Below are 25,082 nucleotides of genomic sequence, written 5' to 3'. Positions count from 1 at the left end.
TTATAGAAATGGAAAAGGGAGTGATACTTAATCCAGGCACAGAAAAAGTAATGTACAGTCTTACTTATATGTGGAATCTAAGAAAATCCAACTTATAGAAAAAAGAAGTGGAAATGTGCATACCGGGGATTGGGGCATAAAGAAATTGGGAGATGTTGGCTATATTGTAAAAAGCAATAGCTAGAAGATGTATAATTTCCAAAGACCTAGTGTATGTCATGTAACTATAATTAATAATAACGTTCACAAACTTGAAATTTGCTATGAGAGATCTTATGTTTTAGAGAACACTTCATTTTCTTATGACACACACACAAAAGGAAACTATGAAGTTAGCATATAAACTAATTTTAGTTTAATAGTGTTATTCATATTTCTGCCTTTATGTGTATTTGGATGTGTGTATATATCAAGCACCACATTGTACACATTGAATTTATTCAATTTCATTTGTCAAGCTCAATTCAACTGTTAAAAGAAAATTTCCAAAAGTAAAATGAAATAGGCAAGAGTAAAAAACAAAGAAACAAATAACAAACATATGTATAATAGGGAAATAAAATGAGCCAGAAGTTGGTTCTTAGGAATTATTTTAGTATTTAATGTCTGGTAAAACCAATAAAATTAATAGAGAAGATAAAGAAATCACTACCTGAAATTAAAAGTAGACATCTCTCCAAATGCCAGAGATACTAAATTCTGATAGTCAATTCCTTCATCTTTTTCATCGAAACTAGACTAAAGTTATTTACCAGGTGTCTGACAGTCTCAGGAAAATTAGGGGAATGGAGTTGTATCCTAGCTCTGCATTAGAACTCCTCTGGAACAGAAATCTCTCTGGGTCTCAAGCTGATCTGCCTTTTGTCCCAACTTTGTATGGACTCTGATGACTTCACTCAGGGACAACCTAACAATGCGTTACTTCCTGCCCAGAAACTTCTATCACACACCTCACTAGATGTCCATGGACTCTGTGTGCACACTGAAGTGTAGGACAGTCAACACCTTTAAAAGAACTTTGTCTCACAGGAGATGGATCAGTGGATCCATCCCTCCCTTGCATTCCCTGTCTGTGATGGTCCTGACAGTTTACAGGACTTCTGGGCCCTTGATCAAGTGGATCAGTGTTCAGTACACCTAGCAGACATAAGCTCTATGAGACATTATCATCTGGATTTCTCATCTTCCCCCCTTTCCCTGCCTAGTGTCTCACCTCAGCTCTGTGAGACTGAATTCCTTAAGAAGATAAGAGTATATTAACCTTCTGTTTCAGTTTTTGCTTTCTGGGAAAGCCAAGCAAAGACAATATCCCATCCACTGGCTCTTGCAAGACAGCTCATTTGCATACCTAGAAAAGAACTCCCAAAAATCTGACAAAAGAGAAAATTAGCTGTGAATTGGTGGTGGTGGTGTAATTACACCTGACCATGTTCAAAAGTCTTTGCAACTGAATTATGCGAGGAATTTGGGAGTTTTTGGAAAAGTAGGCTAGAAAAAAACTTAGACTAGTTTAAGTGGAAGTTAAAGAGCAATTCTGGTAGGATCCCAGAAAACCATTATGCTGATGGCAGTGTTGACAATAAAGACCATGCTCATGGTGCTTCAGGTGGGAATGAGGATTCTATTTATTGGGAGCTGAATTAAGAACATTTATGTTAAATTCTAGCAAAGACTTTGCCTACATTTTGTCCATGGTCTGAGTATTTGAATGAGCCTGAATTGAAATGTGGCAGACCGATTAACCCAATGCAAGAAATTTTAAGGCAGCCCAACATTAAGGTTATAGCATGGGGATTGCCAGCTGCTTTACAGTGACAGTCAGGAGCAAAAAACAAGATTTGAAGAACTTGAAGTTTGGTCAGAAATACCCATGTAATCTTAGGGCTAAAGATGACATGGTTTTTTTAAGAGATTAGCATAAAAAAATTCAAGTATTTTGCAACAGGGCAATAGGAAAAATTCCTTGAGGGAATCTTGGGAATCAGCAAAACCCCATGCACCACAGACTCAAGGGTGTAAAAGTATTAACTCACTGAAGAGACTTTTCCTTGAGAAGAGAACACCCCCAGGGCACTTTGATCACAAAAGGCTCACTAGGAAGCTGCTTCCCCAGGATTAATTTCACCATGCTAAGCTTCCCAGGCACTCAGAGGCTGAGGCAGCATCAGCCCAAGAGTATTGCTTGAACTGGTGACAGACATTGGTGTCGTCAACATGATGCTCATTTCATAGGCATGCAGAAAGCAAGTTACCAGTCATGGCTTCCACCCAGATTTCAAAGGAAAGCCAAGGGCAGGCAATGCGGAATAGGGTCTGAGACCCTGTGGGCAGCCTTTCACAGCATGATGCATGAAGCTGTGAGAGCAAAGCTGAAGCTGCAATGGAAACCCAAGAAGGATAAAGATACCAGGAACATGGAAGATCTACCAAGGAAAGCCTCAGGCAATGAGCAAAGCCAGCCCAAGTGAGAGGCCGTGGGGAAGGATTTCTAAGCTCTTGGATTCACGTCCTACAGCTATGTACCTCAGATGTCACGGGACATGGCGCTACATGATTTAACATTTTCCCTCCTGGGTTTTGGTCTTGTTTTGCTCTCTTCCCTCTTTTCTACATCCCCATTCTTCCCTTCTGAAATGGGAATATTTACTCTGTGCCACTGTGTCTTGGGAGTATGTAACTTGCTTTTTACAGGATTTTACAAATAAAACTATCTTAAGTCTCCAAGGAGACTTTGGATTTGCTTTTGAATAATGTTGGAACTTGTGAGGATTTAGAGACTTGGAAAGGAACTGGATGCCTGTTGCATTATGCGATCCACATGGATCTTTTGGGTGGTGTAATGTGAAGGTTGGATACGCAGTGTCTCCAAAAGGCTCATATGTTGAAGCCTTGATCTTCTGCTGAGGGTTCAATCATTGACAGGGGATTTTATTAGGGGTCTGACTTCATCTGTGGAATAACCCATTAATGGATTCATAATTTGACAGTGTTAACTGGGAGATAATGAAAAGTAGAATGTAGGGCCTGTTTGGAGCTGTAGGTTCTGGCGTGAGGTGTTATGTACTTCAAGTGTGTATTGGTTCCCAAACTTTCCTCTCTCTGCTTCCTGGTCACCATACAGTGAGAAAATGTCTTCATCACCCTCTCTTGTCCCTCACTACAGGTCTATAGCATTAGAGTAAGCCAAACATGGACTGAAACCACGAGTCAAAACAAATATTTTCTCCTTTTAAATTGTCTGTGCCAGCCAGTCATGGTGGCACATGTTGGTAATTGATGATGCAGGAGGATCACAAGTTCAATGTCAGCCTGGGCTACACTTTAAAATAAAATAAATTGTTTGTGCCAGGTATTTATTATAGTGACCAAAAGCTAGCACAACTAGCCTCCTGGGCTTTTCTCTGATTCTCGGGATTCATCTGGTTGTCACTGCATAATTTGGAGATTCGCCCACTTCTAAATACAAATGATAGAGAAGGAAGAATTTTACTGTCCTAGATGATCCAAAGTATAATCCTGGTAAATGTCCCTTCTTCCCCTTCTGCTCTTCTGTCATTCATGTGGTGGTTAGCTTCCTCCCAACCATTTCTTCCTCCACAGTCTTAAGGAACTTTCTGAAAGACATTTCTACTATGATCTCTCTCCTTACTCCATATTAAATGATCTGAACCTAACACTTTGTGGGCCTGGGGTAGAAGATTTGTAGGCAGGGTACTATACTTCTTTCATGATATTTTAAGGATGCTAGGGTAGCTTTTTCTTATTCTGTGTTGTCAAGTAATTTTGCATAGCACTGACAAAAACATTTTAAAATTCTCCTCTTTTGTGCTTTGAGGATATTATTTTCCCAATCTCATTATAATTTTGTGCCCTTTAATATTTCTCGGGTCATTGTTCCAAGATTACTTCTTCCTCTCCCATGAAGTTACCTTATCTAGGACTTATTCCTTACTCAGTACCTGTACTTTTTCAAGTCACTGATTTCTGCTTTCATCTCTATCAATACACTAATTTCTGTGTTGAAATTTTTTTTTCAAATTTCACTGAATTTTGTTCTGATATGGGTATTATAATATCATGCTATGTGTGGTCTGACCTTTCCTGGTTTGTTTTTACAAATCATGAGCCCCCCTTGCGTTATCTGTATTTTGGTACACTGGATTGGACAAGGGTTTTGTTCTTTGATCCATAAGTGAGATCAATGTTATCATATCCTCTTTTCTATTAGTAAGCTTGGGACCAAGCAGTTCCTGATATTTCCGCAAGGGAATTATGAGGTCTAGTGCTTAGATTAGCTGGCACTGTACACAATTTTAGTTGGGGGTAATTTCAGCCTAATCTAGGTCCTCTGATGGAGGGAAATAATTACTGCCTTTGGAACAAAGAGATAACCTTACAGGCTATTAGCCTGGCTCATAGTGATACCATGTAACTCTTATGTCATATATTTGATTATCTAGCATTTTTATCTTTGTATTTCCATAAAAACAAGATTGGCCTTTCCCTTTCCCCTGTCATACAGCATTCCTATATCAAATTTGAATTTTAGGACAGAACAATTGAAAATATATTTTTCAAGCCCTCCTCACTCTGGAATCATGCTCAATGCCTTTCTAAATGCACTAGTCCCACTGTGTTAGTTTTTCTTTGCCATAACAAATACTTGAGAGTAGCAATTTAAAGGAGGAAGTATTTATTTTGGCTCATACTTTCAGAGGCTTAAGTCCAAGATTAGATTGCTCCATTGCTATGGAGCATCCAGGAAACAGAGAGAAACAAGAAGGGAACAGGCATGTATTTGCAGGTTTACCCCAATGACCTACTGCCTCCAACTAGCCCTGCTTCCTACTTTCTACCACATCCCAATAATACCATCATATTTTGAATCCATCAAGGGATTAATTTATTGATGGTGTCAGACACCTCATGCTCCAGTCATTCTCCAAAAGTCCCATCCCTGAAAACTGCTACGTTGGGAACCAAGTCTTCAATACATGAGCCTTTTGGAGAATGCCTTGTGTAAAATCTTAACACCCATTGCAGGTATGCGCTAGTCTTCTCCTGAGGTCTGTCTATACAACAACATGCAGAGATGAAGCTAAAGGAATGCTCTTTGGACCTTTGGGGAATTTTCTTTCTTTCTTTCTTTCTTTTTCTCTTTCTTTCTTTCTTTCTTTCCTTCTTTCTTTCTCTCTCTCTCTCTCTCTCTCCTCTCTCTACCTCTCTCTCTCTCCTCTCTCTCTCTCTTCTCTCTCCTCTCTCTCTCTCTCCTCTCTCTTCTCTCTCTCTCTCCTCTCTCTTCTCTCCTCTCTCTCTCTCTCACTTTTTTGGTGCTAGGGCCTCATGCTTTCCAGGTAGGTACTCTATCACTTGAGCCACTCTGCCATCCCTTTTTTGTGTTGGATATATTCAAGATAGGGTCTATTTGCTGGTGCTGGCTTCAAACTGTGATTCTTCTGCTCTCTGCCTCCTAGTACCTAGGATTACAGAAATGAACCAGTCATTTCTGGTATTCTTGCAACTGCAGAAAACTGTACTTCTATATAAAGTGAAAATAATCTCTTTGAATCATCTCTCGGTATATTATTAAATTCATCAGTGGTGGAAAACATTCCTTATTCCTTGTTGGGAGTTGTAACTGTTTAGTACTCCCAGAGGAAATGCTTTAAATTAAAATGTATTTTATTTAGGTAGACTTCATGAAAATAATCCAATAAGGAAAATAACCCTCTTACTTCTTTTTCCAACAGTCAATCCTATCACTGTCCAAATATGTTAAAAATTCTCCCTTCCTTTAAACATCTTTTCAGATCATTTCACTATGTAATCTTAAATCTCATTCCACTACACATGCACTTCTAGAAAAGTTTGCTTCTGTTCTTCATCCTCCAGCTGATAACCCAAGATGACTGGATTAAACTTCTCTCATCATTAGCAGAAACTAGTGAGCTTTGTGAACACAAGGGTTTATTATGTGATGCATTTTCTATAACTGACTTTGGTGTACCCCATTTATTCTTGAAACTTTCTACCTTTGGCTTCCTTAAGTGACATTCAGCTCTGTGTATTTCTACCTCTATGATTGTTCCTTTTCATGAAAAAAAATATATCCAAAACTCATTCTGAAACACATAGAAGTACATGGTTACATCTGTGGTGCATCACATAAATGATGCACCATGGAAGAAGCCCTGCACCTGGATTATGAAAGCCTGATCAGGCCCTACTTACTTTTGTACCCTTAAGTGAGTCTCTTCCTCACTCTGCACTGAATTTCTTACAGAAATTCAGGAAACACTATATGATGGTCTCTAGGTGTTAATAAAGATTTACAGGGACTTGTGGGAGTACAAAGAGGCCTCTGACACTGTGTTAGTGTATGATGTCACAATACACTGTAGTGAGCAGAGAGAGGAAACTAGGCATTTACTGATAAGCTTCAGAAGGGAAGGGCCTTTTGAAACTTCAGCTTCATCTATAGCACAGCCTGTCGCTGAAGATATAAATGAGGTTCTCAGCTTGACTCCCATTCAAGGTCCTCCCATCATCTCCTTCATTCTTTCTGTGATCCTCATTCTTGAGAAAAAAGCATCTGGAATTGGACTGTGTGGAGAGTGTCCTTCTGTGTAGAAGGCATTTAGGGAGAATATCCTCTAAGGGTTCTCTTAGACAGACATGTTCAGGCAGAGTCTTCTCTACCCAAAGCCTCAGCATTCTGTGAATATCAGTGAGTCCAGGAGGAAAAGGTAAGGAATAGGATTTGAAGGGAATTTTGGAGACAATGAAGACCAAACTTATTATCAATTACCAGGAGAGGAGTAAAGCCATTTACCAAATGGATCATTCCAACTTCTCAATAGACCACAAGGCCAGCACTATTCAGGACAAAAAAGGCAAACAATAAGCTGGATTTCATGGCAGTTATAGATCTAAATCAAACAGCAAGTAGATGTATTATGATTAGAAACAAATATATAATCAATATTACTGGTATGCACAATACAAAATGAGAATATCACACTAATATCCAAGTAGAAAACAAGAACCACTCAATCATGGTTCATTGAGGACACCAGAAGACAATTTTTGTGTCCTAAATGAAGAGCATGTAGGTGACAATGAATGTAACTGGATGAAAATGCTGATCAAGAGCAAGGGTATGGCCCATATGCAAATGGAATGCCAGGCGAATCTGTAAGAGCAAGACCCCTCTCTACTGACAGCAAGATACACAAGGTGGATCCCAAGGCAGTTTTCCTGTCCTAACTGAAGAACCAGAGCATGACATGGATCAAAACCACATATCAAATCTTATCTATATCACCTGCCAGCCCAGAATGCCAGGAAAATGTCCAAGTAAAAGATAAATGCCTCTCTGTGGTGAACATGAGAGGCCACAAGATCAATACCAAAACAATTTCCCTACCTAAACTGAGAAGTTAGTATATGACAAGAATAAAAACCAGACACAAAATTCTAATCAAGACCAAAGACATGACTGAAATACAAAAGGATTATCTGACCAATATCCAATCAGAGAAAAACACCACTCAATCATGGACAAAGAGAACAGATGGAAACATGGAAATTTAGGGCAGTTTTCCTGTCAGAAAAATGGCTGGTATATATATATATGACATGTATCAGATAGGAGTAACAGCTAGAGGACAGAGTAACATCAGAGTAGTATATAACATTCTGTCCAATGATGAATTTCACAAGGAGAAGTTTTATGAAATCAAATGAGTTAACTTTATTTTTCCTTACACAGAATACTCTTTATTTTGGGGGAGTGGGGTGCTAAGTATGGAACCCAGGATCTCTACAGCTGGACTATACTCCTAGCTTGAATATCTTTAAATGCAGAAGAAAAGATTAATAAATCCATAAAATGAGCTAAATAAATAAGCAGTTTTCAGAAATAAAATGAGTGTTCTATAAAATATTAAAATAATTCATGATAGAGAAATGGTCATCAGAACAATTTTTGCCTATGAGATCAACAAAATTCTAAAAATCAGACACATACACACACACACACACACACACACACACACACACACAGTGCATGAGGCTGAATGGAAATGGGCAATTTCATCCAAAACAGGTGAGAGCATAAAATGGTACAATTTATGCCAAAAGAAAAGCAGCAATATTATCTAAATTTCAAAGGCATCTAATCTTTGTACCAGAATTCTATTTCTGTGCATCTTGACTACAAAACAAAAGTCAAGAAATACCACGTGTTGTGGTTTTTAATAGCCAAAGATTGGAAATGGTCATGAATGCAGCAATGTGGGTTTATCGAAAGCTAAGGTAATCCTCAAATGATTTACTTTGCACCTTTAAAACACACATACATACACAACACACACACACACATTCACTCACTAGCCAATCCAAAGACTAGAATACTGTCAATAACCAATAATTTATATCAATTTATGTGTTTCTTACCTTTCTTATATTCCTTCCCAAGGTAATTAGTATCCTTTGAGCTTCACTCCATATGTAAATATGCATTTACATATTTTCTTGGTTTTGAAATTTAATTCCAAATAATATCTATTGGTTCAACAATTTGAATCCCAACATTATTCATTCAACATTATTTCATTCAACATTATTTTAAACACAGACATATTGTATATGGCTATATTTCAGTTACTTTCACAATTACATAAGAGTTCTATGCTATGGCATAATTATTCACTTCCTTGTTAATAGTAATATGGACTTTTTCCAGTATTTTAATAAAAGTATTATGATTTCAAATATTTTTGTACATGTTTCTTGGTAAAAAATGTGGGATTGTTTACTTTCTTATTTATTTGGGTTTTTTAAGACAGCATCTCACTATATAGCCCAGGCTGGCCTTGAACTTGTAATCCACCTGCCTCCACCTTCCAAGTGCTGGAATCACAGGTATGCACCACTAGACCCAGTTGGGAATATTTATCTTAATTTCATATTTAGATGTTTGATTGCTGAATCACAGATTCTGTATGTGTTCATTTGAGTAGCTGACACCAATCTATATTTCAAGTAGGTTGGACAAATGTACACTGTTAGCTTTCTGCAATTGTGTCAAATTACCTGAAAAAATCAATGTACAAGAGAAAATATTTATTTGGGCTCATGGGTTCAGAGGTCTCAGTAAGTAGTTGAATGGCTCATTGCTTATGGGCTTGTAGTAAGGCCCATCACTGCAACAAGAGAAAGTGTTAGAAGAGACTGTTTGCCTCATGGTGGCCAAGGAAGCAAGGAGAGAAAGGAAGAGGTGGGGGAAGGTATCAAGATACCCTTTTAAGACACACTCCTAATTACCTTCTTCTTCCAACTAGGCCTCACCTCCTAACTTTTCCACCACCTCCCAGTAGCACTACCATCTGGAGACCAAGACTTCAACACATGAAACTTTGGGGGACATTCCAGATCCAAACTATAACATAGACTTTCCTTAGCAATGCATGAGATGTTCCTTTCTTCTGAAAATCATTAAGAAAAAGATAGATAACCCAGGGCAAGACACCTGAATTAACACTTCACAAAAGAATATACTCAATTGACAATAAAATTATGAAACATTACTGAAGTTCACTAGTTATTAGGGAAGAACACATTCGAATCACAAGGAAATACTACTCAATGTCCACCAGAATGTTTACTGCAAAGGCAGATGGTGCCAAGTTTTGGCAGGAGTGTGAGCAACTGGAACTTTCACACATTACTGTGACTTGTGTAAAATGGTAAATTGATGTTGCAATGTTTTTTTGCCATATTTATTACAGTTGATTTTATCTACACTCTATGATCTGCACTCAATGACTGAGCAGTTCCATTTGTAGCTATAGACTTTAAAAATGCATAAAGTTCTTCAAAGGATATGTGCAAGAATGTTCAGAGTAAAATTACTTATGCAACCCAAATAATAGCCCTAAGCTAGAAATACACAGTGCATGACAACAGTAGAGTGGCATTTTTTGTTTTGGTGGTTCTTCTTCTTCTTCTTCTTCTTCTTCTTCTTCTTCTTCTTCTTCTTCTTCTTCTTCTTCTTCTTCTTCCTCCTCCTCCTCCTCCTCTTCCTCCTCCTTCTTCTTCTTCCTCCTTCTTCTTCTTCCTCCTCCTCCTCCTCTTCTTTCTTCTTCTTCTTCTGTCTTCTTTCTTCTTCTTTTGCCGTACCAGGGATTGAACTCAGAGCCTATGTAGGCTAGGCAAGCACTCTACTAATTATACCCCTAGTCATTTTGTTTAATTTTGTCTTAAGACAGGGTCTCCCTACCTTTCCCAAGGCTAACCTTTAACTCATGATACTCTTCCTTCCTTCCACCTCCCAAGTAGCTGAGATTACAGGCATGATCCACCATACTCAGCCAATATTTTCATATAATAAAATAATGTGCAGCAGAGGAGATGTATGAACCAGAGCAGTAGGCTTCAAAATAGTTGAATTACAAAAACATAATGTTGAACAAAATGAGCAAGGTATATGTATCTGAATACATGCAGAAATGATGTGTATAAAGGAAAGAAGTTCAAACTAACACAAAATTCAGGAAGTGTTGTATATGGGGAGGCGGAAGAATGAAGACTTGAGGGAGGAACAGTTATTGATACATTACACATCCTCCTGGTTTACCTAGATGTTCACTTTGAGGCTTTTCCTTGAACAGAATATAGGTATGCTCCACACAGATTTTTGTTCAAATAATTTATTGTGAAATAAGTTTTTTTAGGCACCAAACATCCTTAAACATTTGTTTATATCTCTCTCGAGTTTCAGCATTGGTGGACATGTGGTCTAAGTCCAATGAGAAAAGCGTTGGGGTTTTAATCCTCTGATTCTTTCTCTAATAATTAGTCTGCATTCTTCCTGGTCTTACCCTCACTACAGTGGCTCCCAGATCTCAGTTAATCTGTCCTTGGCAACACCCTACTTTTGGGTGTTCACTTCTGTTACTCTGAACTTTTAGCAGGAATGACAGATACCAAGACAGACTAGCTTAGACAGAGGCCAAATTATTGGTTTGTAACCCAACCATAGGAAGAGTATGGGAATTGCTGCTCCCAAGGTTAAGGTGCAGGAAGGCTGGCTTGTGTCTTCAGACTCTTCTCTTGCCATTGTCTCTTCATTTCCCCTCCGTTCTTAGGTTCATTTTTCTTAGTTGATCTCCATCTCTACTGTAACCTCACCTTATGGCATCTCCAGGTTATATAAACCAACTTTACCTAAATAAAGGGAGTTCTTTCTTCCCCTTACTTCCCATTAAAATAAAGAACTTCAGCAGTCCTGGTCCAAGTCACACAGACACATACAGAGTAACACACCTGCTAGAACACAGAGGCCAGGCTTGGAGCTGTTGTAGGGCTCCTGAACCAGCAGCAACTAAAGTAGTATCAGTAAACAAAGTTCTGCTTGGATTGGTGGCAATGACAGCTGCAAGGATTTCCAGTGCTTGAATAAAGTCTCTATGGCCTCTTTGGCTAAATTGAGCTCAAGAAGCAAGAAAAGGTTCAGAGGTCAGTGGCCTGACCCTACCCAGTGCGAGTAATTCCATTGCCTAAGTGCAATTTAGAAAACAAAACACCTAGCCTCAACTGGCATAGAGCTCAGGTTACAGGAAATCCCCAAGCTATCAATGACCAGGTGAGCTTTGAGACTGAGCCAATTAGGGGGTCTTGGAAAATTAAGGAGCAATCATAGCTCAGGGAGTTTTGGGACACCTTGTCAGTGTTGGGACAGAGACAGTCACAAGAAAGAGTTGAAGAGAAGGAGGGACTTTGACATGAGTAAGTTGAGAAATTAAAGCAGCACCAGGCAGTGAGGGGCCTGGTGATTGGTAGCCCTGCCTCCCTAGCTATAGCAAGCCCCAGTGTCAGGGAGTTACAACAGAAACAGCACCAGGGCTATGGATGGCACAGAGCTCAACATCCAGGAGGTATCTGGTTGCTCTAGGGGGCTTGCTGCCAAGTGAGCTTGAGAGGCACAGTACCTCAAACACATTTCATCCCTTCTACAGGTGGTAAACTTCAGGGAAGAGTCTGAAAGAACTGAGACCTGCAGGCAGGGCACCTGAGCTCCTCAGTTCTCCACTACTGCAGCACTCAGTGTGCTATTTGTTCCATCCACCATCAGGCACATTTGGGCAACACCCTGGGTGTTGTACATGCATTGCCCAGGAGACACAACAGGGAACTCATGTAACAAGTGGGGACTCACCTGGCCTATAGACTAAAAAGTGCTGTTCAGCCAGTAGTGGCTTCCATTACACAAAGAAGGGAAGAATCCAAGGTGGAACAGCACAGAAGTAGACAACTGACTCTTGACCAGCCCTGCCCTCAACCCACATGTAACACCAACCCATGCGCAAGGAAACACAAAAGACTCCAGTTACTTCTCTAAGTTGGTGATGAGGACCAGGCCTGGTGCTTTGGACACATAGACAAAAACTTGCCTATGAAGCTATACCCTGGTCCAGTGGTGAGAAACTACACTGCAAGTCTCCTAATACACAGTCCTGCCTGAACATGGGTAATACTTAGATGGCAAGAGCACGGGTGATTAAAACTTCCAATCAACAAATCTGGCCTCAGATATATAAATCTCAATGCAGAAACACAAGATATCTGAAAATCAAGGCAACGTGACACCCTAAAGGTCAACAACCAGATGGTAACAGATAGTAAGGATAGGAAGAGGAAGAGAGCACAGACAAAGAACTCAAAAGCATGCTTATAAGAATTGTCAACAAAATGAAAGATGACACGTATAAAAAGATGAATGAATTCAAAGAGGACACAAATAAACAACTAAAGGAACTTAGAGAAAATACAAATAAACAACTGAATGAAATTAAGAAAACAGTGCAGGATAAGAAAAAGGAATTCAGTAAAGACACAGAAATCCTGAAAAAGATCACACTGAAATTTTGCAAATGGACATAAAGCAAGTCTTAGCAAAGACAAGAAAATTGAAAAAAAAACTCAATGTATCCTATCAGACCACAGAGGAATAAAACTAGAATTCATCAGGAAAAGAAACTACAGAAAATATTCAAATACATAGAGACTGAGCTGTACATTATTGATTGACCAGTAGGTAGTATCTAATGAAAATGAAAACACAACCTACCAGAATCTTTAGGATACAGCAAAGGCAGAGCTAAGAGAAAAGTTTATAGCTATGAGTGCCTGCATAAAAAAAAGCAGAGAAATCTCAAGTAAATAGCCTAGTGATGCACCTCAAGTTCCTGGAAAACCAGAATAAGCCAAACCCAAACTTAGCAGAGAGAAATAATAAAGATTAGAGCAGAAATTAATAAAATAGAGACCAAAGAAACTATATAAAGAATCAATGAACAAAAAGTGGCTTCTTTGATAAAACAAATAAGACTGATAAATAAAACTGAATAAAATGAGGACAGAAAAGTCTAAATAGAGAGTCTAAACTTCATTAGAGATGAAAAAGGGGAATTGCAACAAATACCAAAGGAATCCAGAGGATCATGAGGGAATACTTTGAAAACCTATATTCAAAAAACTGGAAAATCTAGAAGCAATAACTAAACTTCTAGATGCATTTGACCCACCAAAATTGAAGCAAGAGGATATAAACCATTTAAGTAGAAATATAACAAGCAAAAGATTGAAGCACTAATAAAGAAAAGCCCTGGACACAATGGATTCACTGCTGAATTCTACCAGACTTTAAAAGAAAAACAACAGCTAACAGTAACAGTCCTCAAACTTTCCAATGAAAACAGAAGCGGAAGGAACTTTATTGAACTGCTTCTACTAAACCAAACAAGGACCCAACAAAAAAGAAAATTATAGGCAGATTCCTTCATGAACATAGATATAAAAACTCTCAGTAAAATACTTGCAAACTGAATTCAATAGTACATTAAAAAGATCATATACCATGATCAAACTGGTTTCATTCCAAGGATGCAAAGATGGTCAACATACATAAATCAATAAATGTAATTCAGCACATAAACAGAATCAAGGACAAAAATCACATGATCACCTCAATTGATGCAGAAGAAGCCTAGGACAAAATTTCAGCATCTTTTCATGATAAAAACTTTGAAGAAGAAATTAGGAATAGAAGGCACATACTTCAACATAATAAAGGCTGTCTATAACAAACCTGCAGCCAACATCATACTAAATTGGGAAAAACTGAAATCATTTTATCTAAAGTCTGGAATCTAATTCACAATAGCTCCAAAACAAATAAGATACCTAGTATGAACTTAACAAAAGAGGTGAAAGACCTCTATAAGGAAAACTATAAACCATAAACAAAGAAACTGAAGAAGACACCAGAAGATGGAAAGACCTCCCATCTTCACGGATTGTCCAAATTTATATTGTGAAAATAGTTGTATTACTGAAAGCAATCTACAGAGTCAATAAAATGACCATCAAAATCCCAATGTCATTCTTAGTTCAAACCTTAGTGCTGCCAAAAAAAAAAAAAAAAAAAAGAAAAGAAAAAATTGAGCTAATGTTCAAAATTCCTACACAAGGCCAGGTGTAGTGACTCATGTCTGTAAATTGCAACTACTGAGGAGGTGGAGATTGGTAGGATTGGCAAAACAATTAGCAAGACCCCCATCTCAACAAAATATGCTGGACTTGGAGGGCTATACCTGTAATCTTACCTTGAGGAAGCAAAGGAAGGAGGGACATGGTCCAAGGCCAGGCCTGGGCAAAAATATGAGGCCCTATCAGAAAAATAACTAATGCAAAAAAGGGCTGGGGGCATGACTCAAGTGCTAGAGCACTTTCCTAGCAAGCATAATGCTCTAAGTTCAAACCACAGTATTGCCAAAACCAAAATAAAACCAAAAACCAGAATTACTGTATGAAAACTTTTCCATGTAAAAATGAGGGATTTAAGCTTGGGAAAAACAAGGATTTGTTGAAAGTGATAGACATGTCCCTGTTGCAGAAAGGTAACTAGAAAACAAACCCCTTATCCCTCAGCCAGCAATTTCTTTAACTCTTCCGTGTTGGTTTCTGCTCTGAAGGATTTGGCTTCACTGAAAGCTTTCCTATCATGCTAGAAAGAAGGGTGTTTAGGCAGCACAGTTTCAATTTTGCAGACACACCTCTCGAGGTATTATAACTGGCCCTCTGGTCTGTGTCTTCACAGAAAACATTGTTTATCCCACTGCCTCTTCCTGAAGTGTAAGAGGCTTAATATATCAGTCTTTTGGAATTTGCATTTGAAAGGAACTTAAGAAGAAGCAGAATGTTTTAATCAAGTGCAAGGATGTGCTACCAAGGACTGTGGAATTGAAGGCACTTGCAGACCAAGGACTTCCCCGGGGCCTGTTGCAGTAAATTTCTGGGAAGGTCCATTAGTTTCTGAAGACCCACTAAGAAAGGGTCATAAGGGGCTTTAAGCTTGGTCTTAGGTGGTATACAGGGTTACTGGCAGAGTTCCAGCACCCTGTTTTTCAAGTAGCAAATGCCCTCCAAATGCATCCATGTTGTTGAAAATGGCAACATCTCCTTTTTTCTTTGGTTTTGGCAGCACTGGAGTTTGAACTCAGGGCCTCATGCTTGCAAGGCAGGTGCTCTAACCAGTTAAGCCACTCTGCCAGCCACCAGCACCCTGTTTTTAATGTTGCATTTCTAGCCAGAGATCTAGATATAAATGGTTTTGATTACAGCTCCCCATAATACTTCAAGAATGTCCTGTCCTTTTATTTTGGAACTGTACATTGCTGGAATGCCTTCAAAGCCCCAAAAGTTGTAGGAACCAAGAGATATCAGGAGTCAAAACAAATGATGCAGAAAGCAATTTCTTTATTGGAAAACAAGTGTTTGAGGAAGCTCCAAGTTTAGAAAGGCTAAAGACAAGCAAGCATGAACCGATGGTGTCATCCATGGAAGAGGATCTTGGACCACATGGGAGTCTGGATCTTGAAGACATTACAGACATCACTTAGTTCAGGTGACTCCTAGAAAGAGAGGGCATAAAACATGACATGAAGTGAGAGAAGAATGGAAGTGAGGATCTGGACCAACTTGTGCATAGTGGGGTTGTAGGCTCCTGAGGCTCCTATGTCCATGGTTTCTCTCAGAAGGAGGGTTGTTTAATGCAGACATGAAGGGGACATCATTTTCCCTCTTTGGGCTTCAGATTTCTCTTCTGACAATGCAAATATGCATGAGGACCTGTGGTTCCTTGCCATCTCTGGTGTCCCCCTTTTCATCTCTCTTGCATCACAAGCAGGACTTTCTTTTTTTGTGATACTGGTGTTTGTACTCAGGGCCTCACACTTATTAGGTAGATGCTCTACCACTTGAGCCACTCCCTCAGCCCTTTTTTGATTTTGTTATTTTGGGGACAGAGTCTTGCATTTATGCCCAGGCAAACCTGGTATGTAATCCGCCTATTTACAGTTCCTGGATAGCCTGGATGACAGCATGCACCATTACGCTCAGCTTTTAATGGTTGAGATGGAATGTCACAAACTTTTTTGCTACACTGGCCTGGAACTGCAATCCTCCCAACCTCCACCTCCCAAGTAGTTAGGATTATAGGAGTGTGCCAGCATGCCTTGTCATCATTGTTCTTGGTACTAATCTCTTTCTTATACTGACAGGGAAAGAGAAAATAATTATTGGACCTTTGGTCTGTGAAGTAGGATAGATATACCCTAACAGGGATGCAGGAACATTTATGGTATGTAGAAAAAATACTCATGCAAAGGAAGAAATTAAGGTTTACTAATCAAAAGTATAAGAATTAAAAATATTATAACATAAGCTCATAAATATGTTTGTATAGGTGTTATATATTTTTAAAATTTAATAGTGAGATATGTACAAACAAAGACTCATAAAGAACAGGATTTCAGGTCCTAACAATATTGCAGGTAGCTTTTGGGTCTTTACCAGCACTCACCTCACTAGGAAATAGTGCTCATCTTTCAAAAGTTCCTAACACAGCATATCCACTGATATGGACACTAGGTATCATTCCCCTAATGGACCTGGGGACTTATGTACCACTTCTAAACATTGGGGAAAGTTATTGCCCCATACCTCGAAACCTACCTTGATATTGGTCCAGGTCTTCAGTTGTTCAGTGAACATATTATACAAAAGATTCTTGTTGAAATTGCACTGATGCTCCCTTTGTACACTGGCACTCTACTTGACCTTGATTAATGTTTAATCCTTGGCCATGTAGACGCTGTTTATATTGTATACGGTATGTTTTTTGGCGTGTGTGTTTTGGACCATGGTAGAGCAAGCTTTCTTTTGTTTTTACATATTGAACAATCCTGCCCTTTCCGTGTTGGCCATTTTCTTCAACTTGTTTGTGAACCTTTACACCATGTACACTCTGCTCACTGTGCTTAGTAGAAATGATTTGGGATGTTTGTTGGGCTATGCCTCCTTTTGCACGGCAGAGTGTGCCTTGTTTTCTAGATGCATATTGCTGTGTAATCTGTGTTTGTTGCACACCAAGATCCTTGGTATGTTGCATGCCAAGTCCCTTGGTAAGTTGCACATCAAGATCCTTGGTATGTTGTACACTGAGACCCTTGGCAAATTGTGCACCAAGACCCTTGGTAAGTTGTATGTCAAGACCCTTGGTATGCTGTACCCCAAGACCCTTGGCAAGTTGCACATCGAGACCCTTGGTATGTTGCACATCAAGACTCTTGGTAAGTTGCCCGTCAAGACCTTTGGTATTTTGCACACCGAGACCTTTTGTATGTTGCACACCAAGACCCTTGGTAAGTTGCACACCGAGATCCTTGGTATGAACCTGGGTTTTAGTTTTGGTAATAAAGCTGTCTTCAGATGAAACTCCTTTGCTGGTTTGTCCGTGCTGTTGCTCTTGCTGTCGACTCTGTTGTATCACAAGGCTGCTGTCAGATGAAACTCCTTCACTGGTTTTTAGTCCGTGCCGTTGCTGTTGCTGTTGCTGTGGACTGTGTTGTGTAAGTAGATATTCATATGAACTATCTGGCAACTGGCTTTTCACCTGACCTGGTAATTGAAAGCAAGAATGTTCAAGTGGCATTATCCTTCCAATCTCCTTCCAAGGCTTATCCAGACTCTTTTAATCAACTCACTGATGTTCCCACAAGAGATGTGGATTTGGTGAAGAAGACTTAATTCCCATCAAGAAGATGACCTGACTGAAGAAATTTCTACTCACATGCGGGGTAACCTTACAGGACATTCTCCCTGAAATATCTGTCCCCCAGCCAAACTTCCCCACTCACCATAGAATGCATTCCCAGCTGCTTGCTTCTCCAGAATGAGGAGCAAAGAAAAGATGAAGAAGACAGCGGACTTCATCTTGCCAGGAAGGACTTTGGCTGAGAGTTCAGTGGAGTTTCTAATTTATATCTTCCTTGACTGTGTGTGCATGGGTGTGGCTGATGTTAAAAAGCACTGCCCTTTATTACTTATCTGTAATCTATCTTCCTCTTCTCTGCTCAGTTGGGGGCATTGCTAATGTACCCAGGGACTTTGTACAGGGACACAATGTCATAGACCATTTTCTTCCCTCACAAGTCCCTTCAAATCTTTACCAACACATTGAGATCATCACCACAGTTTCCTCCATTTCCAGAAGATATTCAATGCAGAGTAAGGAAGAGGCTCAAAAGTACCCAGAGTCTGATCAAATTTTCAGAGTTCACATATGAGGTTCCTTCTATGGTGTCATCATTTGCATGTTCCTTCACAGATATAATTCCGTACTTCTGCTCGTTTCAAAATGAGCTGTAGCCCTCCTCTCTATGGAGAAGTACAGTTTTCTAAAATTGTGAGAACACCCTGAGTGGTCCATACAACATTCTTTTAGTTTTACCCATGTAGAATGCTGTACAGACAGACCACAGGAGAAGAGGACAGCATTCTAACAAAGAGCCTGTATGCATTCAGAGTAGCATGGAGTGTGGTTCTACCAGGAGAACATGTTGAAAACATTCTACCTAATATCCCAATCTACTATAGAGAATGCTGCATGGATGGTGCCAAGGAAAGAATAAATCATGTTTTCATGAAAAAAGCAGAAATTTTTTAAAAAGTACTAAGTCATCAAACATAAGACATGTGAGCTATATGAGTTTTATCTGGGCCACTCTGAGCTCCTACCAGGGTTAACTTTTTGTGCCAAGGTTGGTGATTATTCCAGCCTCAAAGCAGAGATACCAGTCAACAGAACTGAAATTTTGCTGAAATAAAATTATGTATTGTGTCTGCTTACATCTGTACTCTTCTACACACTTCCTTTGAGAAAATATCAGGAAATGTTCCATTCTAAGTTTACTAAAAAAGAATGAATTTGATAACATTGATCTTATTAATGGATCAAAGAACAAAGTCCATGTCTAAGTCTATGCAGATAAAATAATAGGGCTCACGATTTTCAAAGAGAAAACCAGGAAAAGTCAAATAAAATAGAGCAAGAGATTGTGATATTCATATCAGGACAGAATTTAATGAATTTTTAAGAGTATTTTATCAAAAAATAGATTGCACTGAAAAAGGTGAATGCAGAAATCCAAGATATGAAAAATTGTATGGCTGATAAATAAAACCAAGAAATGGTGTCTTTGTGTGTGTGTGTGTGCGTGCGTGCGTGAATGTATGTGTGTGGTACTGGGGTTGGAACTCAGGGCCTGGCACTTGCCAGGCAGGCACTCTGTCACTTCAGCTCCACCCTTTTAGTTTTAGGTTATTTTTTTAGATAGGGTCTCACATTTTTGCTCAGTGCTTCCTGGATCACGATCATCCTGCCTCAGGCTACCCACATAGCTAGAACCACAGCCTCCCCCATACCCAGCTTATTTGTTGAGATAGGATCTTGCTAACTTTTTGCCAAGTCTGGCCATGAAACACAATCCTACCAATCTCCACCTCTCTGCAATTATAGGCATGACCCACCATGTCTGGCCAAGATAGTTATCTTAATGGGAGGAGGAAAAACTTTTCTAGGCTAGTGAAAAGTAACAGAGCAAAATATTAGCATGCCAAGAATTGGCACAAGAATGAGAAAATAATACCCTCAAAGCATACAAAGAGGAGAATTTAAAATCACTTTTTGTCAATTTTCTGTCAATGAACATATTAACTTTACAAATATATTATATATACAACATAAAAAGACAACATGATAGGCCAGGTGTGATGATTCACCCTGTAATCCCAGGGAGAATTACAGAATCCCTTGGGAGGCAGAGATTGGAAGGATCACAGTTCAAGGCCAGCCCAGGCAAAAAGTTGATGAGACCCCATCTCAATCAATAAGCCAGGTGTAATGAAATTTGCCTGAGATCTGATAATTTAGTAGAAGGATCGCCATCTGAGGCCAGACCAGGCAAAAATGTTAGACCATACCTGAAAAATAACTAAAGCAAAAAAGTACTAGGGGCATGGCTCAAGTGGTAGAGCACCTGCCTAGTAAGCAAAAGTCCTTGAATTCAAACACCAGTACCAAAAATAAAACCCATAAATTACCTAATTTTTTTAAGAATAGAAGGAAAGGTTAAACAATGCAATGTCAAGAAAGAGGATCCTAAAGTTATATAAAAATATCCTACCTGAGTCCTACAAAATTCTAGGTACAAGTAATGTAATATGGATCAACAAGATGAGAGAATCAAAATAGAGAGCACATAGAGACAGAAGGTGGAAGATTGCAGATACCCACCACATTCCGATGTCTCCACAAACCAGAAATAAAACCTCAAGAACAGAGGTACAAGGATAGGTGAACAAATTAGCAAGTTAGCAGAAGGCAACAGTAAAAGACTAGACAAATAGTAGATAGAGAAAAATTTAAAATACTGAACATTGGACTCAGAAAAAAACAAGAGAAAACTTTGCTCAAGGGAAGCTAGACCATCTCATGGAAGCGTGAAGGGAGCTGCTTCATCTTTCTTGCATGTGGGTACCCCTAAAAGGGAATGAGCCCTGCTGGCTTCCACTTTGCTGGCTGCATTAGAAGCATCACATGACCAGCATTTATTAGTGATTACAGCTGCCCAGGAAATCCAGAAGCTCCCACACCAGGTTCTGGTCTAGTGTGCATGTGTGTGTGTGCTGGGGGAGGAAGCCCTCCAACTCTAGCCCTAACCAGAGACTAAGGGCAGGGCCCTGCAGAAAGAAGTGAGCACTGCCAGCTTCCCTCTGACAGGCTGCAATGCTAGAAGTCCCACAAAGCCCAGTGTGTGTTAGTAACTATAGCTGCACATGAGATCCAGAAGCTCCCACATCAGTCTCTAGTCCACTGGGCAGAGGAAGCCACTCAACAACTCCATTCCTGCCTAAAGACACCCTCAACTGCTACTCCATTCCTGGAAAGCCCCCCCACACACACACACTGAACCCAGGCAAAGTCGACCAACCTTTGGGATTCAATGCTATTCAGGTGATATTGTCCCACATCACTCCAGCTGTTGCTCCTGGTCCAGAGCTTTAAAAGGCCACAGAGCAATGTACTCAGGCTGCACCCAGTAGGAAACACCAGGCAGTCCAGAGCCCAGAAAGGATATGTGAATAAACACAACAGGAGAACTGAGGACAGAAAGTTGAAGATCAGAGATTGGAGGAGAGCATCCATTGTACTGAGACAGAACCCAGCAGACATACATTCTTCTCCTCAACAAGGAAAAGATAAATACATAGAGATATTAATATACTGACATATGTAATATTTAATTTGTTTTTATCTTTCACAAATTGTCCTTTTTTTCTCTTTGCTTTTTCACGTTTCCCATCTTTTTTTAGAAACTACTCTTCTGGTGGTTTATTCTACCTTCTGCTTTTATTATCCCTGATGATAGCTCTCTTCTCCACAAAAATTGAACTACATTCCTACACACTAATATTTTGTTTACCTGCAGCCCTCACACTCCACTCCCCTTTGCCTCATATTCTTTCTTCATTTCTTCCCTCACCCCCTTGTACTACTTAATTTTTAACTCCTACACAAATAAGTTTTATTATTCTAATTTGCCATGTACTATCTAAGTATGCTAGTTCCCTTCACATATAACATGATTGGCTGTATAGAGAATGTTGCCAATGGTTTTTAACTTCATGTAATTATTGAATTGGTGAATTTGTTATTGCTGAGCTATACTCTTAGACCAATAGTGACAAATGGCACAGCAATTCTGTCACTGCCCAGTCCTGCCAGAACATAGAGAACAATTCAATGGAAAGATTTTATGCAACTAAATTCCACAACCAATGAGTGACTATAAATCTCAACATAGAAGCACTTGAAATAGGAAAAATCAAGGGAATATGATGGTTCAAAAGATTAAACAATCACATAATAAAGGAACTGAATGATAGTGAAGGGCGTGAAATGTCAAATTTTGAACTAAAAAGAATGATAAGAATGGCTAGTGAGAGTAGTGAGAGCCATGGTTGTGTCTTAAGTAGAAGAACTCCTGTCAGGTAAATGCAAGAGTTCAAGCCCCAGTACAACCAAAAAAGAATGATTAATGCAATGAAAGCAGATATGTATAAATACTTCAACAAAATCAAAAAGAATATGAATAAACAGCTAAATAAACTCAAAGGAATATAAACAAGCTAAATGAACTCAAAGTGTATACAAATAAACAGCTGACTGAACTCAAGGAAGATACAAATAAACAGCTAAATGAAATAAAGAAGACAACGCAAGACATGAAAAGGGAGTCAAAAAAGATATAGAAAAATCTGAAAAAAAAACCAAATCAAAGTTCTGAAAATGAAAGTCTCCTTAAATCAAATCAAAATTCAGTTGAAAGTCTCTGGAGCAGACTGAATCAAATGTAATATAGAATACCAGGTCTTGAAGAAAAAGTAGATGTAATAGAAAAATCTGATAAAGATATAGAAAAAAATGAAGAAATACTAACAGAATATGCAAGAACTCTCTGATTCCACTAAAAGACCACAGCTATGCATCCTGGGCATTGAAAAAGAAGAAGAACCACATTCAACAAAGGAATAACAAAAAAGGTTTCCAAATCTTAAGGTAGAGTTGCCCATCTAGGAACAGGAAACCTTTAAGAATCCAAACAGATAAGACTAAAATAGAACCTCTCTATGTCATAATATAGTTAAAACACTGAGCATGGTGAACAAGGAAAGAATATTGAAAGCTACAAGATAGAAGTGCCAAGCCACCTACAAATGCAAACCCAGAAGATTAACAGCAGATTTCTCAACAGAAACCTTAAAAGCAAGAGTGCATGGAACGGAACATTTCAAGCACTGAAAGAAAGTAATTGCTACTGGTAGAGTGCCTGCATGGCAAGAGTAAAGTCCTGAGTTCAAACCCTGGTACTTCCAAAAAAAAAAAAACCCTAAAGAAATACTCATATTAGCCAGGTGTCAGTGGCTCACACCTGTAATCCTAGCAACTCAAGAGACAGAGATTAGGTGGATACTGGTTTGAAGCCAGCCCAGGTAAAGAGTTCATAAGACTCTATCTTGAAAATACCCATCACATGTTTTAGGAACCAATTTAGGTTTCTTCTTGCATGATCCACAGTCATGTATTTGTGGTTTTTATTTTTGGAAGCTTGCTTTTAGAGAAAACAACAACAACAACAAAACCCATCCTCATTTCCTAATCCTGTTTCTCAAATCCAAACCCCAAGGAAGTGAGGGAGTACATAAAAGGGGAAGAGGTGTTGGGGTGGGAGGACAGAAAGTGAATTTATTTTAGCTGAACTCTAGCAAAAATCCATGAAGGGATATTTGTGTTATAGTTGATGATGAGTTCTTTGGTTTTCTGTATTTTTCCCCTCAATAAATTTTTATTGAAATATAAAAAAAAAGAAAAGAAAATACCCATTACAAAAAGGGCTAGCAGAGTGGCTCAAGGTGAAGGCCCTGAGTTCAAGCCCCAGTACCATATAAAAAGAAAATAATTGCTAACCTTGGTTACAAAGCAAAGCTATTGTTCATAACTGGAGAAATCAAAACCTTCCATGATAAAAATGAAAGCAATTTGTGATAACAAACTCAGAGCTACAAAAAAAATTCAAAGTTGTACCACATACAGAAGAAGAAAATGTTGGAAAAAGTAAATCTCATCAGATAAGGAGATAAGCAAATGAAGAGTAAGAAAGAACCAAACACTAAAAAAGTCAACAAAATGGCAGGGATTACTATGTACCTTTCAATATTAATACTGAAAGTTAATGGTTTCAGTTCTCCAATCAAAAGAAACAAATTGGTGAATTGGATTAAAAAGAAAGACCTGATCATTTTTGCCTAGAAGAAATGCATCTTGCTGACAAAAACAAATATTGACTTAGGGTGAAAGGGTGGAAAAAGATTTACAAAGCAAATGGATCCCCAAAGCAGGCAGGAATAGCTGTACTCATATCTGATACAATAGGCTTCAAATCAAAATTAGTCAGAAGAGACAAAATAGGTCACTTCATAAAAATGAATGGAACAATCCATCAGAAGAAATAACAATTGTTAACATATATGCACCAATTTCATGAAACTAACACTACTGGATTTAAAAAGCGGAGATAGACCCCAACACGAGGATAGTGGGAGGCTTGACTATCACCAATAGAAAGGTCATCCAGGAAAAGAAAGAAACCTCAGAATTAAACAACACTATAGACCAAATGGACTAAAACAGACATCTACAGAGTATTTCGTCTAACAGCTGCAAAATACACATTCTTCTCAGCAGCCCATGGAACTTTCTCCAAAATGGATCATATTTTAGAACACAAAGGAAGTCTTAGCAAATATAAGAAAATTGAAATAACTTCCTGCATCCTATCAGACCATAATGGAATAAACCTAGAACTTGAACAGCAAAAGAAACTACAGAAAATATTTAAACACATGGAGATTAAATAACACATTGCTGAATGACCAATGTGTCATTGAAGAAATATGGGGGAGAATCCAAAAGTTTCTACAATCTAATAAAAATAAAACATAAACTACCAGAACCTTTGGGATACAGTAAAGGCAGTGCTTAGTGTTTTCTCACTGTCTTTGACTGAATGATCTAAGTCCTCTACTTCATTCTCTATTCTCAACCTCTTCTGTTC

This window comes from Castor canadensis, chromosome 5 (assembly GCF_047511655.1).
Source record: "Castor canadensis chromosome 5, mCasCan1.hap1v2, whole genome shotgun sequence".
Classification (NCBI taxonomy): Eukaryota; Metazoa; Chordata; class Mammalia; order Rodentia; family Castoridae; genus Castor; species Castor canadensis.
The sequence above is the reverse complement of the archived record's forward strand: the minus strand, read 5'-3'. Positions refer to the sequence as shown.